The sequence below is a fragment of the Anabrus simplex genome, chromosome 3 (assembly GCF_040414725.1).
Source record: "Anabrus simplex isolate iqAnaSimp1 chromosome 3, ASM4041472v1, whole genome shotgun sequence".
In the NCBI taxonomy this organism is placed as follows: Eukaryota; Metazoa; Arthropoda; class Insecta; order Orthoptera; family Tettigoniidae; genus Anabrus; species Anabrus simplex.
The window spans coordinates 102,455,506-102,470,163 of record NC_090267.1 but is presented as its reverse complement, the minus strand read 5'-3'; positions in this window follow the sequence as shown (position 1 = coordinate 102,470,163).

The following is a 14,658-nucleotide window of genomic DNA, read 5'->3' as shown; positions in this document are numbered from 1 at the left end:
ATGACAATGCTTCAGCACACTGTGCTAATGTAACAATGGATTTTCTTGCCAGATCAGGGTTGACTGTGCTCGATCACCCTCCATACAGTCCTGATCTTGCCCCATGTGACTTCGCACTCTTCCCAGAAGTGAGAATGAAGCTGAAAGGGCGGCGTTTTGCATCCGACGAGGAGCTTCTGGCAGCATGGGATCAAGAGTGTGAAAATGTAACCAAAGAAAAGTGATAGAGTTGGTTCAGTGACTGGTTTCGAAGTATGGAGAAGTGTATTGATTGTGGTGGAAATTATTTTGAAAAAATCTAAAGCGTTCACTCGTATTGCAAAACGTTTGTATATACACAAAAGCTTAGATAAAGAAGCATTAAAGTAAACCAGGCCCAAACCCCATGGCACTTAACGCCCTTGAAAGGGCCTTGGTCTGCCCAATGACCGCTGTTCAGCCCGAAAGCCTGCAGATTACGAGGGGTCGTGTGGTCAGAACGATGCATCCTCTCGGCCGTTATTCAGATAGCTCCTCAGTTCTAATCATGTAGGCTGAGTGGACCTCGAACCAGCCCTCAGGTCGAGAGAAAAATCCCTGACCTGGCCGGGAATGGAACCAGGGGCCTCCGGGCGAGAGGCAAGCACGCTACCCCTACACCACGGGGCCGGTGCATTAAAGTAAGCACATAATAAAATCCTTGTTGACTTTTAAAACTATTGTTAGTAAAGGACGTATGGGTTGGAGTGCCCATGGAGGAGCCAGTGCCTACTAGGCAACAGGACACATGCTTAACCTAGGTGGCAAATGCTTATTATTTCTGCAGAACATAATAATGAACATGCCCCGTGAATATGAACTTCCGATCTCTAGTCTTTCAACGTGTTCTGTTTTTTATGAACATGAGTGTAACTAAAGAAAACAAAGGAAATAATTAACTGATAAGACAACAGGGCTTGTAAAAAAAGCTTTTTAAAATAATTAATATAATTACTAGTTTCAGTCAGCTGAAATGGAATAAAAATATGTTTTCTCCACAAAGTGGGGGCAACTACCCCCCCCCCTCGCCCCCCCCCCATAATCGCCGCTAGTGGAAACAGCAAGAGATGGCAGGATGATGAGATTGCAGTAGTGAGTCAGGCTCCATGCAAAATAGATGTGATGAGGCACGAAGAGCATGTGTACATCAAACCAACCATTTGCCAGAGTTACAATGCCAAAGAATGTCATAGAAAGCCTGTGTAAGTGGTAAGGAATAATGTCCTTCAATACCGAAGTATTACATAATGGGCAGCAACATTTCAGCATGGACGTGAAACAAGCAGCAACATGGAACTGTCCTGAAGATCTGATAGTGTCTGGACTGATGGGTCACGTGCAGTATTTACCCAGTGCATGGACATGGACAAAAGATGAGAAGATGATTATATGGGTTACAAGCCAAACAGGCATTAAAAAGCATGAAGATATTCATATGCATTGCGATTGGTGCCATGTACACTCACTGACGTGCAAAAGTGGAATCAGTATGCCACATGCGAGCAAATGCTGGAGAGAACAGTGACCATGGATGAATTTTGGGCCAGGGCGTATGAGCCAGAGCTCAAATGCCAGTTTGCAGAATGGCGACATGCAGAATCACCACAAAGGCAGAAGCTCTGGCAAAACCCTTCCCCCGTGAAGCTGATGGGCATTGTGGCTTAAGACATCGGAGGCATGATTGCATGTCACTTCATTCCATATGGAGGGAAAGAACCATAGCACGGGAGACAAAGTGCCACACGTGATTTCCCGTGTTCTAGCGAAAGGTGCAACTGCTCCAGGGTTAAGGAGGCAAAACATTAAAACAAGCAAATCTCACTGGCTTGATCTTCGTGCTAGAGATTTAATTAAAGGAAACCTTCATGTACATTCATTCCAAAAATGAAAAGGTTCCACACTGACATTATCTTCATTAACACAAAACATTAATAAGTTACTTCCTTAAAGGAAACAAATCTCAGTGAGATGATCTTCAAGCATTACAGATATTATTCAGCTAGTTCATGGAAAGAAAATGCCCCTTTACATGCAGCTGTGGTTTCCAAAAGCTTTGATTGGGTAATTTCACAACCGTCTGCAAGACCTCATCATCCCAATGTTATTTTCAGCAGTGGTGAAAAAGCTTGTGTACCATCAGTGGCATATGCTGGGATCAAGACGTGGGCTACCACTAGGCTTAGGTTACCCCTTTTCAATCGCTGGTTTAATGAACGTCAAGCCTTGAGCGTTTTGAGCTGCAGGCAATAGCCAACGGAGTAACTTGCTGTGTTGTCAAGACTGCTTCACAAGCTACTGCCCTGGCCTCTGCTACTGTCAATAATCAACACCTGATCAGAAATTCAAACATGGCTTTGTGGCGAAGTGGATAGAATGTTTGCCTTTGCTCCGATAGGCCCAGTTCAATTCTCAAAATCAACCCCCTCGTACTCTTAATGCCCTTGGCTTGGGGACTGGGTATTTATCATGTCTTCACCATTCATTTTATCCTCATTAGATCACCACCAAGCCTATACAGATGCCATGCACCATTATTATTATTATTAAATTTAAATTTTTAATTTTACAGCATTACCAGCAGTCGTACATATCGTTCACTGGTTTATCAGGAGATCAGTGGTGGTGTCCGACCCAACCAAAGAGAACACTGAACCTGAAAGATTGCATTTCATTTTAGCAGATCTACTTATAAAAACCAAACCAAACCCCATGGCACTACAGCCCTTGAAGGGCCTTGGCCTACCAAGCGACCACTGCTCAGCCCGTAGGCCTGCAGATTACGAGGTGTCGTGTGGTCAGCACGACGAAGCCTCTCGGCCGTTATTCTTGGCTTCCTAGACCAGGGCCGCTATCTCACCGTCAGATAGCTCCTCAATTCTAATCACGTAGGCTGAGTGGAACCTGGCCGAGAATCGAACCGGGGCCTCCGGGTAAGAGGCAGGCACGCTACCCCTACACCACGGGGCCGGCCTACTTATAAAAAGAAAATTATATTACTCATAGTGTGTAGAAGCAAAAGGGAGTGAAATAAAAGCACTCTGTTATCTGTATAATTAATCTGTGTAATTATGAGGTGAGGAAGTATATACGATGAGGAACGCATATGTCAATTCGGAAACTTCTGGAAACCTTGCGTCTTTGAGCTATCTCTCCTTCGTTAGCAGTGGTGTAAATGGAACAATGTGTCAGATGCTTACATTATAATGTGCTTTAGATTTCCATTGTTCTCATTTGAGGTTGGGGCTTCACCGATAGCCTTGGTAGCCCTCAGTATACGCCACTGAATACCATTATAAAGAACTGCTAGTGTTTGCTCTTGAACATGATAACAACCTACTAGGAAATGGACATCAGACCAGAGCAAGTGTCCAAAATGGCCCCTGCAGACATCAGTACAGATCACATCATAACTCACCACTGATTGGTTTACCCAGCTGAAACTCCCAGGTGTAAGCATTTGTAATGCACCGTCAAAGTTCCTCTTCGTTTTGTACAGGATAGGAGTAAACCATATATTTCAGGTGTCTTACAGATACAAATTCACTGAATTTAGGTCAAGTGAATGCGGAGGCCATAAAATGATCCTTGTCTGCCAGGTCACCTATCACCGAAGGTTTCATTTACAATCTTACACATGATATGGCTGAAATGAGGAGGAAGAGTGCTATTATGTGTCATCTGTATACCCATCGTTGACGGGACAATCACTTACACCTGATAAACTTCATTATTAGGTATCCGCATTGACACTATCTAATTAAAGTTGAGAACTTTTCAACCTTTCAATGCACAGATTATGCTGTCTTGAATGATACGAAGGACATGTCATGAAGGATATGGTTCATTTCTTATTATGAATCATCTTCAGCTTAGTAACATATAAATTGACAGATGCACATTGATTTTCTTTTTTCTTTGTTTTTTTACAAGTTGCTTTACGTCACACCGGCACAGATAGGTCTTATGGCGATGGTGGGACAGGAAGGGGCTAGGAATGGGAAAAAAGCGGCCGTGGCCTTTATTAAGATGCCTGGTGTGAAAATGGGAAACCAAAAAAAAAACCCATCAGGGCTGCCGACAGTGGGGTTCAAACCCACTATCTAAAATAATAATACCAATATAAATGGTCTGTTATTGGACATTATAAATTTTTCAGGTTCCTTACGGGAATCAACATCTATATTAACCCACTATCTCCCGAATACTGGATACTGGCCGCACTTAAGCACCTGGATCTATCGAGCATGGTACACACTGAATTAAAAACACATGTAATGAATTGATAAAAAGTTTATAAAAACATGTAATGTTCTGTGATGGATGTCTGAAGAAGAAGAAACACACTATGTCCTTATATTGTGTTATTCTATCTGCAGGTGATTAATAGTTTTTAAACCTTAAGCAATGTACTATGTGCATTTTCTTTGTTGAAAATTAAAATAAATAGCTGGGGAAACCTCTTGATTGAAAACTGTAGCTCAGCGCCTGGACAGTGAGGCAGTATACTTTCTAAAGGGACCAGCAGGGAAACTACCAGAACACCTAATATCACCGAAGACATATAATTCAGAATATCTGTATTGAGCTACAGTTTGTAATAGAGGAGTTTCTCCTGCTTTTTAGTGGACAATCTCTATCTTATTTACCCATATTTTGAGACACATTAGTAAGCATGCCTCTCCCATGGCTAAATGGTTAGCGTGCTGGCCTTTGGTCCAGGGGGACCCCAGTTCGATTCCCAGCCGCGTCAGGGATTTTAACTTTCTTTGGTTAATTCTGATGACTCAGGGACTGAGTGTATGTGCTGTCTTCATCATTAGAATTTGTCATAGGTAAGGCCCCATTCTCACAGACGCACAGGTAGCCTATACAGCATCAACTCGAAATACCTGCACCAGGCTTTTTGGGAGGGCACACGACATTAAAAAAATGAATTGTAGAATGTTAATGAAGGTAGTGAGTGAGTGAGTGAGTGAGTGAGGTTTCTTCATATTTTTTAAAGAAAACCTTTGAACAAGTAACCCAAATAAAAAGACAGGTTTTCAAAAGTTACACTAATATTTTAAATGTTTTCTTTTACAGGTATGTCCTAATTTATTTATCTTGAATTTGTTGCAACAGACTGAAGAACGTCATAATAATAGACTAATCTTGGCATTCATCCTGAATTATCAGTCTTCAACAGCATATAATTCCTTACAAATTAAAGGATCTTTGATACTCTCATATCCAAAACATGTTCAGAAACTAGCTTTGAATTTAAATGTATCTCCAAGTTCAGAAAAAGAAAAGAAAATTGTCTTAACTTGGTGACAAATACTTTCAGGGGAAGTGTTTGCAGATCCATCTCTTGAATATAAGAATGACAAACTGGTTGAGCAGGCTATGAAAAATTGGTTAGAAGAAGCAAGGACAGTACAAGTTTATATGGTTGCTATCCATATACAGTGACGTATGAATTAATCAGAACGGTCGGTCGGTCGGTCGGTCGGTCGGTCGGTCGGTCGGTCGGTCGGTCGGTCGGTAAACTTGAAACTCATTTACCTCTTGACTGGACTAGATGCCCAAAGGCGCCAACAGCATTTACGTATTGTATTTGATGCCTTGACAGTTTCCCGATGGCAAAAGGATTTGGAGAAGAACTAGATTCAGACATACCTGGGGATATAATGTTAACTCCTCAACTGGGTGAATAGTTTCCTAGCACCAACCACCCGGAGTGGGTTTTTATTCAGCGCAACTGGGATTTGTGCTATCACGCATGGTAGCTTGTGGCAGATGTAACCAATCGACAGAGAACAAGTTATTTAAATTAAGTTTAATTAATTATTCTTAATTAAATTTATTTAAAACTAGCTATATTACCCGGTGCTGCCCGGGCATTTTATTGATTTTTTACTTTTGGGTATTTTATTACCTGTTAATTATGTGTGAAGATAATTTTTGTAGATTTCGTTGTTGTGACATTGACTGATTAAAAACTATTTTGTACTTTAGAAGTTATTGTTATGTGTTTAATTTCAAGTCTTATAGATTATTTTGTTTCTCGTTAATCAAATTAATCTCGGTAAGTTTGGACATTTTCTTCATCACCACTTTTCGCCATGCCTACGCTGCTGAGCTGGTACTTAAACGGCGTCCAGAGTGCCACAATACCACTCAGCGAACGCGGAAACTATGGATTCGACGCTAATATTTGTCGTTTTTTATTATTCTTGTACGTCATTTCCTCTCCTAAATTTGCTAGAAGGTATTTTACTCCTCCAGTATCTTTTCGAGAGAGTAATTCGTATTTATACGAAGTTTGGTTGAGAACTATTCTGAAAGGTACCGGTACTATACATACGTACATCTACATTTTTTGTAATTTCCTCTTTCACACTTCTTATTTTTAGGATTTGTATTACCTGTTTCAAGTGGGTTTTTTTAGTTTTCTTAATTGTGATGTTGAAATGAAATGAAATGTCGTATGGCTGGTAGTGCCGGGATATCCCAGGACGGGTTCGGCTCGCCAGGTGCAGGTCTTTCTATTTGACTCCCGTAGGCGACCTGCGCGTCATGATGAGGATGAAATGATGATGAAGACAACACATACACCCAGCCCCCGTGCCATTGGAATTAACCAATTAAGGTTAAAATCCCCGACCCGGCCGGGAATCGAACCCGGGACCCTCTGAACCGAAGGCCAGTACGCTGACCGTTCAGCCAACGAGTCGGACAATTGTGATGTTGATTGGTTGTTTATGAACTCTTTTTCAAATTAGTAAATTTAGAAATATGGTTATGTGTATAATTGTACGTTCTAGCTTATTTTGTTTCGCCTTAAAGTATTTCCTTGAGACAGCCCAGATAGTCTGGAAAGTAGTTGATCCTTTCAAACAAATAATAAAAATAAGTTATAACGAAATGCATTTATGAGTCGCATTATAGATAGGATGTACACGATTCCAACTGTCACTGTGACTGTCACCAATCAGCCGATCGACACCGAAAAGTGTGTAAAAAACTTTAATCTCAATGAATTTGGACATTTTCTTTATCACCCCTTCTGATTCACCATGCCGATGGGGACTGAACTTGGACTTAAACGACATGCGGAGTGTCACTGTTCATGTCAGCGACCCCGAAACCTAATGTTTCGAACTATTTTAGATTATTTATATATATGCCACCCCCTCCCAGCCACAACCCCTAGGGGTGGCTTACCCCACAATGCTTTTTCCGAGACAGTCATATGTGTATCACAATCTCTCCTTTGCTTAGCCTACATTTACGCAACAGGCCTGTATTCCACATACAGCCATATCTCGGTCATTTTGGACATTCCTTTTTTCAACCCTTCTCAACGTTCATTTCGACTGGGCCTGACCTATGGCTTAAACGGCATCCTAAGTGTCACGGTGATGGAGGTGTCCTGTCCCCACGGTCATTTTTTGTTTGTTTGTTTGTTTGTTTGTTTGTTTGTTTGTTTGTTTGTTTGTTTGTTTGTTTGAAGGCTATGCTGATCTTGGTTATTTGGGATATTTTCTTTTTCATCCCTTCTCACCTCCGGTGCTGATGCGGGTGAACTTGGACTTAAAATGACACTCCAGCGACGCCGAAAAGTTTGGATTCTACTTTAATATCGGTGGTTTTATATTACCTTTTTACTTCATCCCATTTCCACTCCCGCTCAGAGGGGTGCGCACACATACTGTAACTCCATAAACTGGGCCATTTTGAACATTTTTCAGCCCTTCTCATCCCCATGCCGATGGGCATGCGAAGTGTCACTGTTCATCTCAGCGACCCCGAAACCTATGGTTTCGAACAATTTTCGATGATTTTTATATATGCCACCCCCTTCCAAATAGGGTTGGGCACTATGTCCCTGTTTCGGCACAATGTGCCGGTGCACAGTTATGTTCCTCTGTTCCAGAACACCGAGTGTCAATTGTTCCGAAACATTCTCAAGCGAGCCGGAGACACTGACTCGCTGTCCCATCAGAAGCGCCACTATGCACTGCCCTTCGCCTACTAGCTGAACTGTGCAGCGGGCGCACGGGACGCGGGACTGTAACTGCGCAGTGTAGAGAGAACTTCGAGAGGCAACATTGCATGCTACGCGCCAGTGGGAACTGGGAATGTGCCTGTACGGAACGTGCTGTGTTGTGTGTGCCTGTGTGTAGTTATGGCCATGGTCCAGCATAAAGCTGCAGGGAACGTGAACGAACAGTCGGAACACTGAAATTCGCGCCCACTAATCACGTTTAAAGGCTGCTTTTAGGTTAAGATTTTTCCGGTCAATATAAAATACACATAACACGGTTACAGTGGCAGTCCAGGTGTTTAAAAGTAATTAATTCAAGAATATTTTCACCAGTTGAATGTATTGACCTGTATTGTGAGTAATTAGTGAGTAATTAATATCTAGAAAATTTCCCTCAACACTTTCTCGGAGATTGACGTTAAACATTAATTTGGACTTTAAGGAAACTTTTAAGCCCAAGAAAAATATGGGTCGTTGCTTTGGAATTAAAAATATAACTGGATGAATACATTGTTGTACTTTCGTGCTGTTAGGCCGGGCTTACATTGAGAGGCAGTTGGCCGCAGAGCAGGGAAGAGCAGAGCAGAACAGCGCGAAGCTTACGAAACTGCGAAGTGGACGTGAGCGCACATTGCCACGCAGGGTCTCGTCGGTTTTCAGAAATAACATGTTTTCTTTAGATTCTGTGATACGGGGTATCCAGTATAAAGAGGCTCTTTTTTTCTTTTTCTTCAAGCATTCGCGATTTTTCTCATTTTGTTAGTCATCTTCACAATTTCCCTTGTGCTGATGGCATCGCGGGTTATTCAGCTTAAGACAATCGCAATAAAAACAGCCACCTTCGCCAGTTTACAAGACTGAACAATATTTCTATGTTACCGATGTTCGGCGTTCACATGGACTAAGCAAAGAATTTAATTCATGATTATTTTTATATTTTTTACGTCGCACCGACACAGATAGGTCTTATGGCAACGATGGAATAGGAAAGGACTAGGAATGGGAAGGAAGCGAGCGTGGCCTTAATTAAGGTACAGCCCCCCAGCATTAGCTTGGTGTGAAAATGGGAAACCACGGAAAACTATCTTGACGGTTGCCGACAGTGGGGTTCGAACCCCCTATCTCCCGAATGCAAGCTCATAGCAAGGCGATCCTAACCGCACGACCAGCTTGCATGGTAAATTCATTAATAGGATCACAGTGGGGGAGAGGGAAAAATATGTATTTACAAATGTACTGCTAGATTTTCATCTAGTTGTCACAAGACACAAGATAGTAAAATCAATCAACATTGACAATCTGTTGTGAACGCGTTTGCATTTATATTTGACAAGACATGATCAATTATTTCCTGTATTTATCTCTTCACATAAATGTGATGATGGATGACGGCGACGGACTCGGCGATGATGCTCTCCATAATCAGCATTAGATCTTCGTCTTAAATTCTATATGTTGCGAGAACTTGGGTCACGGATTGTTTCATAGATATATGAGGATTACATTCTTTTGTTTGCTGTTTGTTTAACGTCGCATTAACATATCGAAGGTTTTCGGCGACGGAAGGGTGGAAGATGGGGAAGGTAGCGGACGTGGCCTTAATTAAGGTACAGCCCCAGCATTTGCCTAGTGTGAAAATGGGAAACCACGGAAAACCATCTTCAGGACTACCGACAGTGGAGTTCGAACCCACTATCTCCCGAATGCAAGCTCACAGATGCGCGACCCTAACCGCACGGCCACTTGCTCGGTGGATTACATTTTAGGCCTTTCTCTAAACTACCTTGTTACGCAGCGTGAATAAAATGATTTATAGCCTAGACTGTAGTGCCTTATTCCCCGAATTTACAACCGTGTTCAGCCATCTTCTCACGAACATACATTCATACATACAAACGTAGATACTGCATTGCAGTCCACATGATTCACACAGTACCTACAAAACATGGTGAGACTGAATGGCTGTGGTAATTTTCTCCTCCGTTTCTTAACTAACTGCGTGACACGTGCGCAGAAAACTGTGTTTCGAAGACTGCGCGTGGTAGGCGGAAGTAGGTGCAGAACCGGCCTGCTTTGCTCTGTCCTGCCCTGTCTGTCAACTTGCGATGGTGCAATGATTTGTGTGGATTACAAAAATCTGCTCTGCGCTGCACTGCTTTATGCTCTCTGCACTTCTAATTCCTTCCCTCTCAACTTCAATTTACTTTCTTCAATATCTCGAAAATGTCCCTCAACACTTTCTCGGGGATTGACGTTAAAAATTAATTTGGACTTTAAGGACACTTTTAAGCCCAAGAAAAATACGGGTCGTCGCTTTGGAATTAAAAATATAACTGGATGAATACATTGTTGTACTTTCGTGCTGTTATGCTCTCTGCACTTCGAATTCCTTCCCTCTCAACTTCCATTTACTTTCTTCAATATCTCGAAAATTTTCCTCAACACTTTCTCGGGGATTGATGTTAAAAATTAATTTGGACTTTAAGGAAAATTATAAGCCCAAGAAAAATATGGGTCATCGCTTTGGAATTAAAGATATAACTGGATGAAAAAATGTTGACACTCCAACACAGGGCGGCACACAGCCGGTATCGACAGGTAGACACAGCCAAGGCCAACTAATCTATCTAGTGCGGCCTTGACACAGCACGTTCGGTTCAGGCGCATTCCAGCTGAAGCGGAGCATGTCCTGTTGCCTCCCGAAGTTCTCTGTAGGACGCAGTTACAGTCCTGTGTCCCGTGTCTCGGCACTCTGTACCGAAACACTCCGCCTCAAGCTCCTAAGTTGCGGAACAAGTGAATGTTCCGGTCTGCCCAACCCTACTTCCAACCGCAACCCCTAGGGGTGGCTTACCCCACAGTGCTTTTTCCGAGAGTCATATGTGTAGCACAATCTCTCATTTGCTTAGCCTACATTTACGCATTATTTCGAACACCAGGCTTGTATTCTACTTCAGAATCCTTGCACTGACAATGCCATGGTTACTGCTGGTCATTTCTTCATCCATTTCCTACATAGAGCGGGGAAGTGTGATGCCAATATCTCCAAAACGGTTGATTTTAGGCCCTTAAAACGTGGTTTTTAAGGTCCATAGGGCCTTACCGAGTTCTGTTCTAGACGTCGTGAGGCTCAAAATGAGCTTTGTCTCGTCCTTGTACAGCAAATTGAATATTTCGCCTAAATTATATGTTAATGTCCCAAAGGGCCTAAATCTAGGGTATGGAGAGTGATGTTAGTATCTTGTAGATGGGGTTAACCGCAGGGTCCTAAGAGTTAAGTATACAAAATTTGGTTCAAATTGGTGGAACGATATGGATTTGGTTACAGACAGGCAGACAGACAGACATTCTGCTTTATATATAGATTAATAAATATTTAAATCAGAAGTGGCAATACAATGATTTCATTATAATATGAATAACTGAATTATTATTATTAGCGTATGGTAACGTACACAAAACAATACAAAGATTAAATATAAATGAACAGTAAGCACAAACCATTATATACATAATTATAAGATATACACATAACATTGAAAACAATCATGCAAGCAAAAGGGTTCAAAGATTTAGATCCAAATTCTCTAGCCATTGTATGGCCTCAGCAGAAGCCACCACAAAGTCCTGGCTAGATCCAGCGAATGCCCTTCCAATGCATTCGGTGACGATATGGTCGATAGTCTGTTTAACTGCCCCACAGTCACAGGCTGGGGAAGATCTCATACCCCATTTAAACATCATTGAACCACATCTCCCGTGGTTAGTACGGACTCTGTTGAGGGCTACCCATGTCTTGCGGGGTAAATCAAAGCCAGCTGGAAGATTCTTATATTTGAACAATGCCCGCCATTGAGTCGGAGCTACGCTGTTCCACTCTTGTTGCCAATCTGCTTTTGGATTGAAATCCCTTCTAACAAGTTCCTGTGCTGTTTGGATAGGAGGAGATCTTGATTTGAGGCGGCTGAATTTGACGTTAGCATCTTCATGGATGGGGAGATCAGGATTGGTTAATATCTTGCTGTATTCTCTAAACAAGTTGTTCAATCTTCTAATTCTAGGAGGTTCTATGTGGCTGAGCACTGGCAACCAGAAAAGAGGAGTAGATTTTACTGTGCCACTTATGACACGCATTGTTTCATTCAGGACCGTGTCCACCTTTTTAGCATGAGAGCTGTTGATCCATATGGAAGAACAGTACTCAGCTGTGGAAAGCACCAGCGCCATAGCTGAAGTACGCAAAGTAGATGCAGAGGCTCCCCATGTGGAGCCAGCAAGTTTGTGAATGATGTTGTTGCGTGTCCTTAATTTGGCTGCTAGGTTGGTTAGATGTTTCCTGTATGATAGCGTTCGGTCGAGAGTAACACCAAGATATTTGGGGTTGGCATTGTGAGGGAGAAGACTTCCATTAAGTAACACTTTCAAGGTGATATTCGCTTGCCGGTTATTTAAATGGAAGAAGCAGGTTTCTGTTTTACTAGGGCTTGGTTTCAAGCACCACGTTTTGAAGTATGTGCACAAAACATCCAGATCTGCATTTAAAGTTCTCTCTATCACATTAGCATCCACATGCTGACTAATTATTGCCAGATCGACGGCATAAGCAAACTGACGAGAGCTCGTGACAGGTATGTCTGCAATATACAAGTTAAACAGTAATGGAGAGAGAACAGATCCTTGAGGTAAACCATTGTTAAGTACCTTTATTTTGCTGTGATTTGTATGTATGACTACCTGGATAATTCTGTTTGAGACATATTGTTAATCAGACGCGACATTTGACTACACTTTGTCAGTTTGAAGAACTTATACACAATACCTTCTCTCCACACTGTATCATATGCAGCTGTTAGATCAATAAACACTGCACCACTCTTTAATTGCTTTTCAAAACCTGTCTCAATATGTGTTGTCAGTGCAAGCACCTGATCTTCACAACTACGTTGAGGTCTAAAACCAGCCTGTTCGATTGGAATGATTTTAAAAATTAGAGGACTTATTCTATTGTAGATAAGCCGTTCCAAGAGCTTAAAGCAGACACTCATTAAGGCAATTAGTCTATAGCTTTCGACATAATCCGTAGGTTTACCAGGTTTTAAGATAGCTAGTATCTTAGTTCGTTTAAACTGAAGGGAGTTGACTTGTTCGGAGTATGTTTGAAAAAAACTGCACTATCCAGTTCCTTACATTTTTTCCACAGTGCTTCAAAAATTCTGGGTGTATACCATCAAAACCCGGGGATTTTCCATTTTTCAATTCATTTAAGGCAAGCAAAAGCTCTTGCTCAGTAAAAGGAGCAGAAATGTTGGAAGAAGTAGTGTACTCCTTTTTCAAACGGAACAGTTCGTTTTTTATAAACCTTTTGTGTAATTTGTCTGGCTTGGATTTGGACAAACTGGCAATGCGACTAGCAATATGATTAGGTGAAACCTCTGGTTTCAGCTGGGGACTGTAAGGTATTCTTCCCAGCTTCTTTAGAAGACTCCAAGCTTTTCTACTTGAGTGTCTGAAGTCCAGTGTATCTATGGTTTCCTTCCATCTGCTTCGTCTAGCTTCATCTAGTTTATGAAGGAGCTCGTCAGCTACATCTTTTTCACCACTCTCCTGGAAATCCTCATAAAGTACTTCACAAGCCTCATCCCACCCTGGAATAAAGTCCTTTCTCACTCTGCGGGGAATATGTCTTTTAGCGCATGTTAGAGTAGCTTTCACAAACCTAGAGTAGTTACTAACCTCAGGAGGAATCCATCGTATGGTACTGTCAAGATCAGCTGAATAGCTCTCCCAACTAGCTTTACTAAAGTTCCAATGAGGGAGTGGAGAAGATCTTATAATAGGAATCTGCATTCCAGTTTCCAGAAGGACAGGAAGATGTTGACTATGTGGAAAGTTCATAAGAACTTTACGAAACACAGGTAAGCTGGATCCCTGACAATCACATGAAGCAAAGCACAAGTCAGGATTGGTCTCTGAGTCCCATCTTCCTGACTTGAATGTACGTTTGTCTTTTGGATTGAAAATCAGTTGCATGTTACAAAGCTCTGCCCACTCTATAAGTTTTTCTCCACACTGGTCACTATATCTATAACCCCACAGAGTATGATGACTATTGAAATCACCCACATAGATGGATGGGTGAGAGATTGTTTGAAGAACACTGTTAGGCCACTGAATTCCTGGAGGTTTATAAATATTTATGATTGATACATCATTGAATTTTGTAGTGATGTTGAAAATGCCTGCATCAGAATTAGCTGAAACTAAATAAGAGCAGGCGATGGAATTTCGAACAAAGGTTGCAGTTCCATAAGACTGATGATAAGTAGCTCCCAGTAACTTGTATCCAGGAATGTTTCCTCTTGAACGAAGCTGAGATGGATCAGAGGCATGAGTTTCCTGAATGCATATTACATCAACATTATTTTCCAATGCCAGTTTGGAAAGGTAGTCACTTTTAGATCTACTGATTCCTTCGATGTTGATTTGAAGGACTCTCAGAACAGTTCCCAAGGGCTTTGCAGATTGGCTCTGAAAAGAGCTAGTATCATTCGTTTTGTGTACCATTAGCCAGGAGATCACAAGTGATAGTCTGGCAACCAAAAGCTGACGTT